Genomic DNA, 9,948 nt, shown 5'->3' on the forward strand with positions numbered 1-9,948 from the left:
CACCTGTGCACTCAGGGAGCACGAGTGACTCACCTTGAAAGAATTGCCTGTGGGAAGTTGGTCAGATTCCTCTTCCTGGCAAGGTGGAGCCACATTCTTTCCCTTTTAGAGCAATGGCAGTGCTCTACCTGGTTGTGACGTCACACAGCACCCAGGATGCCCTTCCTCAGGGCTGTGAGTGCCACTCAAGTGTCAGTGGCCACACAGGCTCCTTCACACTTCCACAGCCAGTTGGCATTCCAGAGGCATGGCGTTCGAACTGACTCAGTTCTAAGTCACCAGAGGCACGATTACACAGTGGAAATTTGGTTTCCAAAGGGAATTACTGATGTTACAATGCCTGGTTAAAATACAGTGTTTGTCACATATAAAAATAGTCTCTTGACTCGTAGATAAGTTTCATTTTTTCCCTTATGCTTTTATTAACAGAAAATAGTTTCTCCACACCTCTTTGGGAAAAGACAGTAAACCTTTTTATTTTTATTTTTTTAATTTTCTGTTGAGATTTAGTGCTAAGTGTGAAGTAACCAATGGATTTGTTAACTATGTATCTTAATCTTCACAAAGAGCTTGTGTGTAGACAGATGGAAAGATGAAGTAATTCAGTGGTTACTTTCAGAGGAGGGCAAAATTTAAAAAAAAAGCAGAAGTGAACAACAATTTCATAATATTCTTTGCAATCTGCTTCACTGCTCTTTTTTTTAATCTCAGCTGCCTTCTCATCATGCCAGGCTTTTGACAAAATTGAGACGATATAAGAGTGGAATGCGTATTCTATGTTTGTTTTACAGGAAGACTTAAATGAGAAACAATGGCATTGACCAAATAAATAAGCTTGATTCTTGTCAGGCAACGGTTGCCCAGGTGTGGCAGCAGGACAGGCCTGGTGTAGGTAACACCACTGGCTGACATGACCCCCGTCTTTGTTAACCTCACTCTCCTGGAGTTGTGTTACCGCGTTTTCTGGTTAAAGGGTATATATTTGTAAGCACATGTAATTTGTTGTTGTTGTTAATTTTAAGCTATTTCTGTCTTAAATCTGAAAAGGGGTCAGTGGGGGGGGGGAGCTCAGTGCCATATAATCACTGAAACATAGTGAATGCGTCATGGTTGCCATAGGGAGGCTTGTCCATGATTATGATGAAAATAACTACTTAATATATGAAAACTATATTAGGAAGTGGGAAAGGGTAGGTGAGTTTTGCTCTAATTTACTCAATGAATTTGGCAGGTTTAGAAATAGGCCATTGCTCCAGACTTCCTCATGGTTTAGTGTGTATGTCTTTGCTTTATGAGCTTCTGATAAAAATTGCCTGATGCGTCTCTAATGATTAGAAGATGATAATTCTGCCCCAGTGCCTTTGGCTCTGATAACCACAGTTTAGCCACTCATCTAGGGGAAACACCTCTGCTCTGATTCCTTAGGTAAGTGTGAAATTTTGTCACCATGTCATGCTGATCTAGTGTACTTAATCAGTGAAAATAAAAGTCTTGTTATCCAGTGGTGAGGTAGCTTCAAGAATGGGTACTGGGGACACCTGGCCGGTTCAATCAGTAGAGTGTTCAACTTTTGATCTCGGGGTCGTGAATTTGAGCCCCGCGCTGGGCATAGAGTTTACTTATTAAAAAAAAAGAATGGGGTGCTGTACTAAGGGCTGGTGGTTATATGGGCTGGTGGTTATGTCGGGGAAACAGAAAATGAAAATAAAGGGAACCCTGTACAATCACAAAGCAGGAAGGTCAGCACACTAGTTACAAAGGGTGTCAGGAGAGGAGAAACACAGACTAAAGTGATACAAGGGCTGAAAATGAAAATGCTGGTAGTGTTTAGCAGAAAAGTTACAGTAAAGGAAGTCTTATTTGAAATTGCGCTGCCTCTATACTTTATCTCATTCATCCCCCTGGTAATCCTTCACGACACATTGCACGGATGCGCTTCCCATAATTAGGTGAGGAAGGTGAGGCCTGAGATACTTAGTGACAGAACTGACTCTCTCGCTCACGCAGAGAACCAGAACTTTGATTTTGAATTTTCTTTGAAAGCTCCTCTGGGACCTCTTCTGGCTGTGTGCTTGTTATGTGTAGTTGTTAGCGTTTGTGAGCATTTCACAACCATTTGCAAGAAAGCACTCTATCTAGGAGGAGAGCTGTGATGTGCAACGTCTGTCCCTGTCCTTTAAAAAAGGGACAATCGACCAACTTCTGATTTAGGTCTTAGGTGTCTTTCATCTAAAATTTTCAGTTCACAGCATTCATTTTGAAGTAAAATAGGCAAGATTGCTTCATGTAAGTACTCTGCAACTTAACTGCTTTGTGAATTCGTCCTCTGGATCTATTGATGTCTTTTTAACCCTTTGGTGTCTGGCAACCACAGTCATTTAAAAAATATTTTTTATTTAAAAAAAATTTTTTTTAAGTTTATTTTATTTTTGAGAGAGAGAGAGAGAGGAGGGGAGGGACAGAGAGAGAGGGAGACACAGAACTTAGGCTCCAGGCTTTAAGCTGTCAGCACAGAGCCTGATGTAGGGCTTGAACCACAAACCGTGAGATCATGACCTGAGCTGGTCGGAGGCTCAACCGACTGAGCCACCCAGGTGCCCCAAAATATATTTCTTTTATTAATAAAATAGTTACCATTACTTACTAGTCAGTTTTAAAGATATTTTACAGGTGATAAAGAACCCTCATGGTTTCTTGTTGAAGCAGATAAGTTGGAAAGAAGATCACGTGTGTTTAAGCTGAAATTAATCTGTAATCAAGTGAGAGAAAAATAGACAATATTATGTTCAAGTGTTTGAAGTGCATGTCATTGTTTGCTAAGAAAATATAAATATTTTTGAAGCTTTTGTAAAATGGTTTGATCTCTAGATTGTACATTTTTATTACAAACATTTTTTTCTCTGGTTATTAGTAGTGGGGGAGATGTTTATAAGGCTAAATGTACAGAGATTCAACCACATTGGAAAAATAAAGACAAGAACAAATAGCAAGAAATCCTTAGCACATGCTGACTCGCTTGGACACAGTCTGCCCAGTTGACCTGTGACATTCACCATGGGTCATCCTCCTTCAGTCAGCCTTCAAGGTAAAAACTGTATCCCATTTCCCATTCTCTTGTCGGCACAGGCGTATTTTAAATCGACTGATGCTTTCAGCCTGATGTTTTCAGCACCTGTAGGGATAATAAAATCTGGAGGTTTACCACCCTCAAACTAAAGCAGTATTTTATAATTGGATTGAAGGGTTTATTTGATTGTATTCTCTAAGCAGCTAAGTCTGAATCTAACCTGGTTATGGAGCTCATGGGTCTGGTTCTCTGAGGGAAGTACAAGAGGACCATCCAGCTGGTTGTGACTCCCAGGTAAGAAATTTACTGATGTCATCCACTGTCTGTGGGTAGCTGTGCCCACCACTGGGGAGTCTTTATGTGGTAGTTACAATTTGAGTACATAGATGGCCTGCTAAGGTTGTTTTGTCATGGATATTTTATGTAAACATAATGAACATAATATCTGATACCTGGTCCACGTAATGTTCTTCCCATGGCCACACCTTCCAGGACTCTGATATAGCACAGCTTTAGAAAGATATAGTTGCCAGAGTAGGTCTTTAAATGACTCATTCTATTTGCTCATGTTTGAGGATAAAAGTTCAAAGAATTTTCAAGTAGGAGAAATTTGTTGATTGTAAAGTGATGAAGAAAAATAATTTATTGTATTGGAAGTCCCAAATCTTTGCTTCTCAAATATTTTTGTAGGCTGTGTTGCATATAGTATCAATTCAGTCTCATGTTTTACATGAATTGCCAGGAGGGAGGGAGTTACTTGACTGGGAAATATTTGCTGTGAGTCATTCATGGTGATGGGAGTGGTATAGAGGTGCTGTTCTGTATGATGAACCTGGTGATGGGAGATAGAGTTTTGAGTATTCTGTTCTGGGTGCCCCGTATTCCATTTCACAGTGCAGAGTTTCCCCAAATTAACAAAATTATAAAGGATCACTTGGGGTACTTTTTACATTTGTGGGCCTCCCCCAGACAGCTGAATCAGAATTTCCATTGGTAGGATCTGGGAATATGTATTTTTTACAAGAACCTTAGATTATTCTTCTGATCATGCAAATTTAGGAACTTCTACATTGGTGGCTACTGTAAGAATCCTCTTGGCTCTTGAAGTTACTTGGCTCTTTAAAAGCACCTTCATCATATTTTAATCCTTCTGAGTACATCTATCCCAGTTTGTTCTTAAAGAGGGGGCAGGGCAAATATTGCTACCTTCATTTTACAGATATGATGTCAACTTACCTGAGTCAACAACTCTTAAGGTTTAGGTGATAAGAAGAGCAATCAAAGCTTTTGGAATGGTGAGGGCTGGTTAGCTACTCCCCCATAGCTGCATGTCTAGGAGTAATGAGAACATGTCAGGTAATAGTCTGTGACATATATGGACATCTGTTAGACATTTATTAGAGAAGCAGGCACAAAATATAATTCTAATGAAGCACCAGTGCACTATTATTTGAGGTTTCTTAACCGCACTTCATAAAGCAAAGGCTCATTGAAGCACACATGGCAACATTTAAAGTTGGATTCCGTGTCCTCCTGAACTGTTGGCTAGACACTGACTGATGAGTGACAAGGGCATCAGTGTTGTCTCTAAGGAACTTGGGGTGTAGGCTTCAGTGGGTTCTTATATCCCATTCAGGCATTGGTGGAGAGTATTTCTAAAACATTTTAGCCAATCCACATTTTTTGAACACTATTAATTTCAACAGTCGGATTGCCTAGTTCTAATAGTATGTATGCTAATTAAAAAGTCAATAGATGGGGCGCCTGGGTGGCGCAGTCGGTTAAGCGTCCGACTTCAGCCAGGTCACGATCTCGCGGTCCGTGAGTTCGAGCCCCGCGTCAGGCTCTGGGCTGATGGCTCAGAGCTTGGAGCCTGTTTCCGATTCTGTGTCTCCCTCTCTCTCTGCCCCTCCCCCGTTCATGCTCTGTCTCTCTCTCTGTCCCAAAAATAAATAAAACGTTGAAAAAAAAAAAATCTCAAAAAAAAAAAAAAAGTCAATAGAAAACCCCTTTATGATTTTTCAAACTGTGTTGTTTCTGTGCCTGGACCACCTTTATTTTATTTTACTGGGTAAGTCCTATTCGTTCTTTAACACCATCTCTTCTGGGAAGTATTTCCTGGTTCTGTAGGACTTTGCTGCTCAAAGTCTAGTCCATGGACCAGCATCATTGCCATGGGGACTTGTTAGAAATGCAGATTATCAGTCCCACTCAAGACATGATGATTCAGAATCTTCATTTTGACAAGATTTCTGGTGATTTGCAAACACAATAAAGTTTGAGAAACACTATGCTAGATATTAGGTGCTCCTCACCTGTGCCTCCTAGTATACCATAAAAGTGTGATCGTGGTTCTGTCAGAACACTTACCACACAAATACATAACTAATATATTTTTGCCTATTCTTCTAGGTTAGTCCCATGTCTTACTCATTTCTGCACTGCTATAACCTGGAATATATTGGCTGCTTCATTCATGTTGCCCATGACAAAACTAGTTGTTTAAATCTAAATGGAGGTTTCTCAGACTTCCAGCTGGCTTATGTGTCCTCACACACTCAAAGTCAGAATGAGTAGAAGACATTCAAACTCAAAGTCAGAATGAGTGGAAGACAAATACTGGCCAGATTTCTAGGGCTATTTGTGAGAAAGAAGTGGTTCTTGGACAGAGGAACCATAGCATAGTGGTATGATGGGAAATTCATGAGGGGTGGATTTGGTCTCTAGATATGTGAATGGTCATAGGGAGAGTCACTTAAGGTGACCAGGTGTGCCAGGAGTTCTGAATACGTTTCTATCCCAACACAGGTGAGAGATTAGGCAGACTTCCAGCAGTAAGAACAACTAATTATAACAGAAGTTTTCTTTGGGACTCCTCCCTTAACTATATAAATCTGCTACAACTCACACCCTATCTTTTTTTTTTTTTTTAGACTCACTGAGATAAATGGTAGGTTCAATGTCTGGTGTTTTGAGTGGGGAAAGAGAGCACTGAGAGATAATAGGTACCAAGAGCACATCCTGAGATCGGAATCAAGTGTTTGGAATGGGTGGATAGATTCAGATATTTAATCTGGCACGTTAGGTCTAGGTGTCTAGAAAATAGTAGAGGGTAGCAAAGAGCAGAGGTCCTATCAGAGTGAGGGCTGGTCTAAATCCAGGGCTCCAGGAACTTAACAACTGGACAGTAGTTGTTCTGCATCTTTCTCTCTCAACCAAGTCTCTTTTGGGGTGGGCGCTGTTAACTAAGGTGTAATGGTGGCTAAAAGTGGAAGGAGGGTTTCAGGTTACCATGGAAGTACAAAACAGTTTGGTAATGACCCAGAATCCAGTGAATAGAGGGAGAATAATATCCAACCTATATTTAAGAAGAAAATGTTTTTCTTCCTTTAGGCGGTTCTTAGGGGCAGTGAACACCAATCTGGGGTGGGAGTAGGGAGTAATATTTACAGAGGGGAAGGGATTTCAGAGCTAGTCCAAGCTTTTTGCCTAAGGCGGGGGATTTAAAATAGAATACCTAGGGAAGCCAGCAGGTGATGTGCAAACTGAAGCTGGGATGGAGGAGATGGTGATGTAATGAAGAACAAGTGCCCTGGTTAAAGGGTCAGCTTTAACTGGTAGTGTCATGTGGGTATCTGGACCCGAAATTTTGCAAATACAGAAACAAGCATCTATCTTTTTATTTTTTAAATTTATCTTATTTAAAAAAATTTTTAATGTTTATTTATTTCTGAGACAGAGCATGAGTGGGGGAGGGGCAGAGTGAGAGGGAGACACAGAATCAGAAGCAGGCTCTGGGCTCTGAGCTGTCAGCACAGAGCCCGGCGTGGGGCTTGAACTCACAAACCGTGAGATCATGACCTGAGCTGAAGTCAGTTGCTCAACCGACTGAGCTACACAGGCGCCCAAGCATCTGTCTTTTTAAGCGAAACATCCCCATTTTCGGCAACTAATTTCCAAGGTGGAGTCAGTTTCATGGGTGCCAGTTTGTGATATCTAGCCTCAGAAAACTTTTTGCCTACAAGTACTGCAGGATTCTTGTCTCCTGGGTACTTTGCGGTCTCTTTGTGTCTATCTATCTATCTATCTATCTATCTATCTAATGTTTTTTTTTTTTTTTTTTTTTTTTGAGAGAAGGCAAGTGGGGAAAGGACATAGAGAGAGGGAGACACAGAATCTGAAGCAGGCTCCAGGCTCTGAGCTGTCAGCACAGAGCCTGATGCAGGGCTTGAATCCACAAACCACAAGATCATGACCTGAGCCGAAGTCAGATGCTTAACCGACTGAGCCACCCAGGTGCCCCTGTTTGTGTCTTTTTAAGTATCACAAAGACTGGGGTAGAGACCAAAGGGAAACAAGCTGGTTAGATAGGGCTTGTCTTTGAAATGAAATCAATTAATCACCTCCTTCTAACCACTTTCTAACTCACCGAAATAAAAAGCAAGCAAGCATAAGTGAAACCAAATGAAAGGCAAAAATAACTGCCCCAAACCTCAACTTCTCCCTCAGAGTCTCCAAGGATAGCATCAGTCACCTACTACGTTATTCAACTAAAAAATCTGGCAGTTTTTTTGACTCTTTTTTTTTTTTTTTTTTTTACCTCAATCTTCACATCTTATGATGATTCAGGGCCAATAAATTTCACCTTTTAAACCTCCGCAGTTCATCTCCTTCCCTCTCCATCCCTGTCACCATTGTTTTACATCAGATTCTATTGTATTTTACCTGGATTATTCTAAAAGCTTCCTTATTGGCTGGCATTCCTAACTGATTTCATGAGGAAACAACACAAACAGACTCTACGTTTTTTTACAGAACTAGGTCTTGGCAAGGGTCTGTGTCTGAACCTACAGTTAGGGGTCAGCAGATCGTCTTCACCTGGGGTGAGTGTTGCAAGAGGCCAGAATATTTTCAGCCATGGGTGGGTATGCTGGAGTCATTCCCAGTTCCGGAATTAGAACAATGTAGCACACAGGTCAGTGCTGTCTGGGAAATCTCTTTTTCCCCTTCCAAGTTAATGTGTTAGCACTTACCATATATCCATGTTTTTATGAAAGTAGGGTCATTAATTAGGCAAATTTCTGAAAAATGTGCAATAGTGAGATAAAGTGGATCAAACGGTGAAATGTGTCTGACCAATCCCAGGCGCTGACTTCAATGTCCATTCCTTAACTGGGTTTCAGGCTCATAGATCAAATAATTCATTTTAGATAGAACCTGAATCTGGGGAGGAAGTGATCTTCTCATGGTTGGGTCATCCTCTGGCCTCTAAGGTTAATCTGTCTTTGAGGCCTGTATGTTTCAGGACTGATCTAGAGATGTCCCAGCAGGACACAATCACTGACACTAATTTTTCTAATGCTAACTTGAAGGAGAATGAATGATTATAAAAGTACTAACTAGAGTTTATAAATGAGTTAAAAACCAATAAAGGACTCAGATTGGGAAATGTCTACCAGCTTGTTTTTAGCTAAAAGGCCCAATAGTTAGACTGCCTGGATTATACAGCAACAGGTTATATTAGTTACTTACTACCTATGAGATCTCAGAAAAGCTACCTATCCATAATAAGCCTTAATCCTCTCATTTGTACAATAGGGAAAACAGCACCTATCCCAAATTTTGTGATGAGGATTAAACAGGAAGGCACATAAATCTCTTAGCAAAGTAGCCAACAAATAATAGACAGTCAATGATTTATACCATCATTATACTTATTTCTCAGTGAAAGTTTATCCTTCCTCTACCTGTATCAATATAAAATCATCTTAAGCAAACTCCTAAAAATCCAAATCCATATATTTGGAGGAATCTCAGAAGGATAAAATGTTCTTAGTAACTGTTGGAAGTATAATACATTCTCATGGTTCAAAATTTAAAAAGCAAAAAAGCTAAAAGCCTATGTATTAATCATCTTTCTCAGCTAGGTAACCAGTGTTACTGGTTTCTTGAATATCCCACCAGAGAGAACTGATGCATCTACAAGCAGAAGCAAACAGACATGTTTTTCCTAATTGCTTTTCAAAGTGTTTTTGAATCTGAACTTTCCATCTATACTAATATGATGAATTATTATTTTCATAAGGAACTAGATGGTGCTATTTTGATACAAATATGTCTATTGTAATTTTTCTAAGATCATATCTAATACTTGTCTTAACATCTAGGCTGTAGCACTGTGGGACATATTTTATGGCTCTAGTATTTGTGCCAAACATTACCTTGTTGTATATTGAATTTATATGGCAGTTGAATATGGTTAGGCCCAGATGATAAAGAATTTGCTGCGCTTAATTAAATTAAATTAAATGCAAATATATTTTCCTTATAAAGAATATTCTGCCCTTTGCAAGACATAGGAAGCCTGAAATTAGCTCTGGTATTCTCAGTGAGTTTCAAAAAGAGGTCGCTGAAATAAGGCAGTAAAATACTGTGGTGGGAGTGCAGTTCTGAAAGGAGTTTTTAGGAATATTCTTCCTTCTTTGTTCACTGTCGGTATTGACTATTGAGAGGTGATGGCAAACTCTATCAAGGGCAGCTTCCAAAAAAAAAAAAAAGTGTTAGGAATATGGGAAAGCCCACCTGTTCCTTTTAATACACCACCCACAGGGCCACGTTCACCCTGCAAGCACACTTTGCTATAGGAACGTGAAGTCTTGGCAACTGTAATGAATTATATGGGTGCCCCATGCAGAACCCCATCACCAGCCAGTGCACTCCTCCATGCCCGCACTAGGTTCTGTAAATGCTGAGGCTAAGGCTTGCTGCCCCTGCTTCTGGAGAGGAGCTCTCCATCCAACCGGAGCCATATCCTAAAAGGTGATAGCCCCAGCCCCAGGGAGCAGTCCTCAGCCAATGATAGACTGAAACAGGTATTCTTA

General features: G+C 40.3%; 1 long non-coding RNA gene across 1 annotated transcript; it reads right to left on the reverse strand.

Annotated features, from left to right (window-relative positions):
• Positions 1-2,810: 2,810 nt before the first annotated feature.
• Positions 2,811-8,012, reverse strand: LOC123577399. Its single transcript, XR_006701826.1, has 3 exons — positions 7,668-8,012; positions 4,304-4,399; positions 2,811-3,172 (listed from the first exon to the last, which is right to left on the reverse strand). It is a non-coding gene; the product is annotated as an uncharacterized LOC123577399 (long non-coding RNA).
• Between the last annotated feature and the right edge of the window lie 1,936 nt (positions 8,013-9,948).

The sequence above is a fragment of the Leopardus geoffroyi genome, chromosome A1 (assembly GCF_018350155.1).
Source record: "Leopardus geoffroyi isolate Oge1 chromosome A1, O.geoffroyi_Oge1_pat1.0, whole genome shotgun sequence".
Classification (NCBI taxonomy): Eukaryota; Metazoa; Chordata; class Mammalia; order Carnivora; family Felidae; genus Leopardus; species Leopardus geoffroyi.